This window comes from Neopelma chrysocephalum, unplaced genomic scaffold, assembly GCF_003984885.1.
Source record: "Neopelma chrysocephalum unplaced genomic scaffold, ASM398488v2 Primary Assembly neopelma1_219, whole genome shotgun sequence".
Classification (NCBI taxonomy): Eukaryota; Metazoa; Chordata; class Aves; order Passeriformes; family Pipridae; genus Neopelma; species Neopelma chrysocephalum.
This window is the reverse complement of record NW_020897881.1, coordinates 22,860-29,919: the sequence shown is the minus strand read 5'-3', so window position 1 is coordinate 29,919 and position 7,060 is coordinate 22,860.

Here is a 7,060-nt window from a genome sequence, read left to right as displayed (position 1 = left end):
GAAAAGAAAGGAAAGGAAAGGAAAGGAAAGGAAAGGAAAGGAAAGGAAAGGAAAGGAAAGGAAAGGAAAGGAAAGGAAAAAAGAAAAAAGAAAAGAAACAGAAAAAGGGGAGGGAAAACAGAAAAAAACAGAAAGAAAGAGGGAAAGAAAGAGAGAAAAAAAGAGAAAGAAAAAAGAGAAAAAGGAAAGAGGAAAAGGAAAAGGAAAAGGAAAAGGAAAAGGGAAAAAGGAAAAGGGAAAAGGGAAAAAGGAAAAGGGAAAAGGGAAAAGGAAAAAGGAAAAGGAAAAAGGAAAAAGGAAAAGGAAAAAGGAAAAGGAAAAAGGAAAAGATTGTGGCAGAACCTGTGTGCAAATAACATAAAATAAAATGAATTTTAGTGACAAATGAACATTAATGAAAGACAAGTGACCACTGGGCCTCGAGTGCACAGGTAACTTCCCTCTACCAGCAACTCAGATCATTTCAGGACTGGCCTGAAATATCCTAAGTTTTATTCCCAAAATCTATAATTATCAGGGAATCCTCAAGGCTGGAAGAGACCTTCAGGACCGTCCAGTCCCACCATCATCACCCCTAAACTCTGTCCCCAAGTAGTTCTTTTAAAAGCTAAAATAAATTTAAAAGTTCTCAGAATTTCCCCCCAAAAATATTAATATTAATATTAAAATCCAACTTCAAGTGGAAATGGTTGAGAATGTGACTCTGTTTTACACGGGGGGGGAAAAAAAGCTGTTAAAAGCTGTGAAAAGTGAAGTGAAATTTAAAACAAGGGCATAAAAAATTGAGATTTAAAACAAGATATAAATTTCAAACAAAAGTATTTTAAAAAAAATCAAAGGAGCTGTGACTGGGGATTATATTTCAAGAGATTATTCCAAGAAGCAACAGGCAAAATAAACCAGGACACTCATTTAAAAGAAATGACAGTGATTTGAAATAGGAGCTAAAATAACAGAGTTCAAGATGATCCATTATTAAGAGTGAAGAAAATCTCTCTTGGAGCTTAAAAAAAGCTTTGAGTTATTTCCAGTTCCACACTAAAATGCTCTGTTGGGTCTAACTGAGGCTTCATAGACTTTTTATAGACATATATATTTTAAATATTTTAATTTATTATATATTTATATTTTATATTTAAATAGATCTATTTTGTAATATATAAAATATATATTTTATATAATATAATATATAATATAAAATATATATTTTATGCATTATAAATACATATTATAAATATAGAAATATATATTATAAATATAAATTATAAATTTAAATATATATTATAAAATATATTTTTATAATATATAAAATACATAATATAAATAATAATATAAATATATTAATTAAATATAATTAAATACAAAATTATTAATTAACTATAAAATAAATATAATATAATGATATAATATAAATATATATTGAAGCTTTATATATTTTTAAATTATTATTTATCTATAATATTAATGATATATTAATATATAAATAATAGATTAATATATATAATATTAATTATATATTTAAAAATATTTAAAATATATTTTAAAGCAAAAAGTGAGAAAAGCAGAGTTTATAAGACAGGGGAAAAAAAGAAATATGACCCATTGGGTTTATCAATTTAATTTTGATTGCAAAACGAGTCACAGCTCGTTTCCAGCTTTGGAATTGGGAGGAATTTGGAAGTGGAGCAGAGGAGGGAATTCGGGTGGAAGGATCCAAAACCTGGAGTTGTCCAAAATAAAACCTAAGCTGGACTTCAGTGAGGAAACAAAACAACATTCCAGGACATTCTCCAGGCTTCCCAGGACCTCGACGCTTCCAAGTTAATTCTAAACCACTGTTTTATTGGAAATGATTTATTTAAAAATGATTTAGAAATGTTTTATTTCGAAATGACACCTGAAAATAAAAAAAAAACGACATAAAACACGTGTTTGCTGCCTCGCCTGTGGTGTTAATTCTTCATTACCATTGTGCTTTTAAAAGCAAAATGAAAGGAAAAGGGGAAAAAAATGGGAAAATCAAAGATTCTTTTGGAGGACGAGAAGGTTTTAAGAGGAAAAAAATAGAGGAAGAAAAATCGGGGTTTTGTTGGGTTTTGAAAGCTTTGTTGTCAATATACTCCTATTTTTTAACACTCTGTGGAAGGATTCAGGATTAAATCAGTCGGGATTTAAGTCCAGGCTGCTTCGTGGGATGCTGGGAATTGAGGAACGGGAGGAAAAGAGGGACTGGGAGTCCCTGGAATGAAGGTGCCTCTCCTCTTTCTCCTCGCTTTTCCAGCCTCAGCTGGAGGAAGGTTGGAATTCTGCGCTTCCCAGCCCGGGAAGGAGCTTTCCCCCTCCTCCCTTGCGCATTCCCACCTTTCCCGAGGCAGCTGGGAAGGGAGGGGATTGCCCTTAATCAGCTTAGAGCTGGGAAGCTCAGAACTCTAAATACAGATGGCATCACCCCAACCCCCCAAGCTGCTCGTCAACTCCCTCTTATTTTGGGACACCCTCTCCACCCCAAATTAATGGAATATCACCCCGAATTCTCCATGGAAAACTAAGAAACCCAGGCTTTTGAAAGCAGGAAAAAATTCCAACCCTCCAACGCTGGTTTTCCACTCCCAGTTTCGTCTTTTCCACAGTTGAAATAACATTTTAAAAACGTTACAGAAAATATTTGTGCGGTTTTGGGGTTCTTTTTTTTCCCATCTCAAAGGGCCAAACATTTATATTCTTGTGTGAATATTCATAATATTACAGTCATAATATTATATTCTTGTGTGAATATTCATAATATTATAGTAATAATATCGTTATAGTAATATTATAGTAATAATATTATAGTAATAATAATAATAATATAGTAATAATATTATGAACATTCACACGAATATAATATAATAGAATAGAATAACAAGAATATAATATTATATTCATAATATTCTATTCATAATATTCTATTAATATTTTCACATGGGATAATGTTTTATGCCACAAGCAAGTTGTGGAAGTTCCAGTTAAACTGGAATATGAATATTCTTGTGGGAATATTCATAATATTATAGCCATAATATTATATTCATAATATTATAGTCATAATATTCTATTCATAATATTCTATTAATATTTTCACATGGGATAATGTTTTATGCCACAAGCAAGTTGTGGAAGTCCCAGTTAAACTGGAATATGAATATTCTTGGGGGAATATTCATAATATTATAGTCATAATATTATATTCATAATATTCTATCAATATTCTCACATGGGATAATGTTTTATACCACAAGCAATTTTTGGAAGTTCCAGTTAAACCCTCGGACATTGGGTTTGTACCTGACGAATCCCTCCAGGGAACACAATTAGATGCCACCCAAATTCCAAATTCTTCCCTCTATTTCCCGCCGAGTTCAGCGCAAAACAATCAAAAATAAAGGAATTTTTTTCCTTACCTCTGGCTGCAAAAAACCCTCAATTCGGATCTGCAACAACCTGGACAGCCAGGGAAGGAAAAGGAGCTTAATTAACAACCCCCAGGGATAAAACTTGTTCCCTGCCAGACTGCGAAGGGATCTCGGTGTTGTCACTAATGTTTAACATCTGCGGTATTTAATTACCTGCGCTCATCTTTTAGCCGGGGAAGGTGTGAATTAATCCGGAGAAAATCATATTTATTAGCCGAGGAGCCGCTCCAGAAACAGATGGGGCGTAAAGAGCTTGGAGACGGAGCGGGAGGGATTAATTGGGAAGTGGTTTGAGGCAGAGGGGGAAGAGTCCTGAGCGCCCAGAGCAGCCAAAGCTCCGGGATTCCAGCGGCACAGAGACGATTTTATCGTTTCCAGAATTGCCTTTGGGAAACCGGGATGCTGCAGGGTGACTTTGTCTCTCTCCTTGGGATCCTCGTGGAATGGGAACCTCCAAATCGGAGTTTTAGGCTCCAGAAGGACAAAAATCCCTGTTCCTGCAGCAAATTCTGATGCAAACTCTTCAATTATTCCCCCACAAAAGCGGTGACTGAATCACTCTGCCCTAAAGTTTTCCCCTCTGAGGATAATCAACGACTCGAGCTGTTAGTCCTTAAACTCTGTATTTTTAAAGAGCTAATCTTTTGTTAGGCTTAAACGCCGGTAACAATCGGGGACTGTTTATCACTGAAAGGGTTTTGGGTTTTTTTTGTTGGCCTTGAAATCCTCCCCTCGTGGAAATGGAGAGCAGGGAAGAGGGAAATAAAGGAAAATGGGATGGTGGGGTTGATGGCTGAGGGAAGAGGGGACAGCCGGGCATCTCTCCTGTGCTTCCAGCACATCAAATCCTAGGGAAAATTTAGGAGGGACCCGGCTGGGAGGGCCTGTCATGGAATTCCTGAGCTGGGAGGGACCCCCAGGATCATCCAGTCCAAGCCCTGGCCCTGCCCAGGACACCCCAACACTCCCCCCTGTCCCTGAGGGTGTTGTCCATGACCATCCCCAGCTGATTTCAGTGCTGTGTCCAGAACCTGCCACCAGTACTGCAAAATTCCCACCACTTCTACACCAGGAATATTGCTTGGCTGTTCATTCCCATCCTAAAATCCTGAGCTGAGCCTTGTTTTTCCAGCCAGGGTCCTGTGACAGGTCAGGGATATCATGGGAAGGGCTCTGGCTCATGTCTGAAAGTTGTGGAAGGTGGGACTTGTGTGACACCTGGGAAACAGCCCAGCAAGGACATGGAGCTGCTGGAGAGAGTCCAGAGGAGGCCCCAAGAGGATCCCAGGGCTGGAGCAGCTCTGCTGGGAGGAAAGGCTGGGAGAGCTGGGATTGTTCAGCCTGGAGAGGAGAAGCTTTGGGGTGACCTGATTGTGGCCTTGCAGGGCCTGAAGGGGCTCCAGGAAAGATGGAGAGAGACTATTTCCAAGGGCTGGAGGGACAGGACAAGGGGAATGGCTTCAAACTGCAAAGGGCAGGGTTAGATGGGATATTGGGAAGGGTGGGGAGGCCCTGGCCCAGGTTGCCCAGAGAAGCTGTGGCTGCCCCTGGATCCCTGGAAGTGCCCAAGGCCAGGTTGGACGGGGCTTGGAGCAACCTGGGCTGGTGGAAGGTGTCCCTGCCCATGGCAGAGGGTGGAATGGGATGATCCTTAAGGTCCCTTCCAGCCCAAACCATTCCATGCTGTGGCCAAGCTTCAGGCCAAGGGTTGAGAAGGATAAGGAAGAGTAAACTAATATTATCAACACAGACATGACTGAGCTGTGTCACTCTACTGATACCAAACCTCATAAGAGAAAAGGGGGAAAATTACCTTATGATGGGTCCAGCTGCAAGACCCCCATTGTCAGGTGCTGAGCCCCTGTTCCTAAACCTTCCTGAACCCCTGTTCCTAAATCTTCCTAAGCCCCTGTTCCTAAACCTTCATGAGCCTCTATTCCCAAATTTTCCTGAACCCCTGTTCCTAAATCTTCCTGAACCCCTGTTCCTAAACCTTCATGAGCCTCTATTCCTAAATTTTTCTGAACCCCTGTTCCTAAATCTTCCTGAACCCCTCTTCCTAAATCTTCCTGAACCCCTGTTCCTAAATTTTGTGAGCTCCTGTTCCTAAACCTTCCTGAGCCCCTGTTCCTGAATCTTCCTGAACCCCTGTTCCTAAATCTTCAGGAGCTTCTGTTCCTAAACCTTCCTGAACCCCTGTTCCTAAACCTTCCTGAACCCCTTTTCCTAAATTTTCCAGAGCCTCTGTTCCTAAATTTTCCAGAAACATCCCTTCTGCCCACAGCAGCCTCTGTTCTATTGTCTCCCTACCAAAGCACCCCCGGGCAAACCCCAAAGACCTGCAGGATTATTCCTTTATTTGCCCGTTTGTTTTTTGGCAGAGCAGGTGTTTGGGATCCCTGTGCTGGGATGATTTATTCCGCAGGATTTCCCACCTCCCTTGGGCTGCACCTTCCCCCTTCCCACCCATTCCAAACCCGTGTTCTGTGCCCCCTCTTCCCCTTCTCGAATATAAAAAAAGCAGATTTATAGACACTGATACAGAACTGTTTAACTGCATTTTTTTAACTTAGGGTACCTCTGGCAGGTAACTCTGCCTCCACTGTTCTGTTTGCACCTAGAAAATTAGGATTTTTTTTCCTTTACCCAAAGGAAAAGTTCTTTCTTTCCCACCCCATTTAAATGCAGACTCACGGAGGATCGCGGCACGCGAATGAAAACCACTTAAAAATATGCAAATCTCGGCGGTTTATTTTTCTACACGGAGTGTTTTGATGTTCCCTTTGACGAGGGGACACATTTCCCTCCTCACCGATGTTCGGAGCGGCTCAAAGGCTGTTTTCCCGGATTTTATTTTTAACAGGCTGTCGGGGCCGCGGCGGTTCCAGAGGGTCAGAGCGGTTGGTGAAGGTGTGAGAGGGGTGTCTTTATAAACCTGGATTTGGAAAATGGAATCTGCCTCCTTGTCCTGGCGGCCGGGAAAGCCTCGGGCAGCAGGTGAGAGGAGCAGGGACAGGGGGATGCGGGGACACCGCGGCGAGGATGCGACAGCCCCGAAGGGGGGAAGAAAAGGGGTTCGGGGGGGTTTGGGGTGCCAGGGGATGCCCGGGCAGGCAGAGGGTGCTTGGCAGGCGTTCCATGTGCCGCGGGGCCGCTGAAGGGGGGGACAAACACACACACACGAACACAGAGAAGTTTTTTGGCCGCCCCGAAAAGGCTCCGGTTCCTGCGCCCCAACCAGCCCTGCCCATCCCAAAAATCGCTGGAGAAGGGACTGAGCGGGGCGAGGAGCGGCGGGATGGGGGAGAGGCTGTGCGGGGGAGCGGGGGAGGTGCGGGAAGAGGAGGAGCGGGAGAAAGAGGAGGAGGAGGAGGAGAAGGAGGAGGAGCGGGGCACCGGTGGCCGCCGCCCCGGGGGCACCGTGCGCAGGCTCCGCCTCCCCCCGACCCGTCCCCCCCGTCGGTGGCCGGCGCTGATCCCGCCGGATCCTGCCCTGCTTCCCGCTCGTCCCCGCTCGTCCCCATTCTCCGGGATGGCGGAGAGCCCGGGCCGGCCGCCGGAGGGGAGCGATGTCCCGCGGGGAGGAGGAGGAGGAGGAGGAGGAGGAG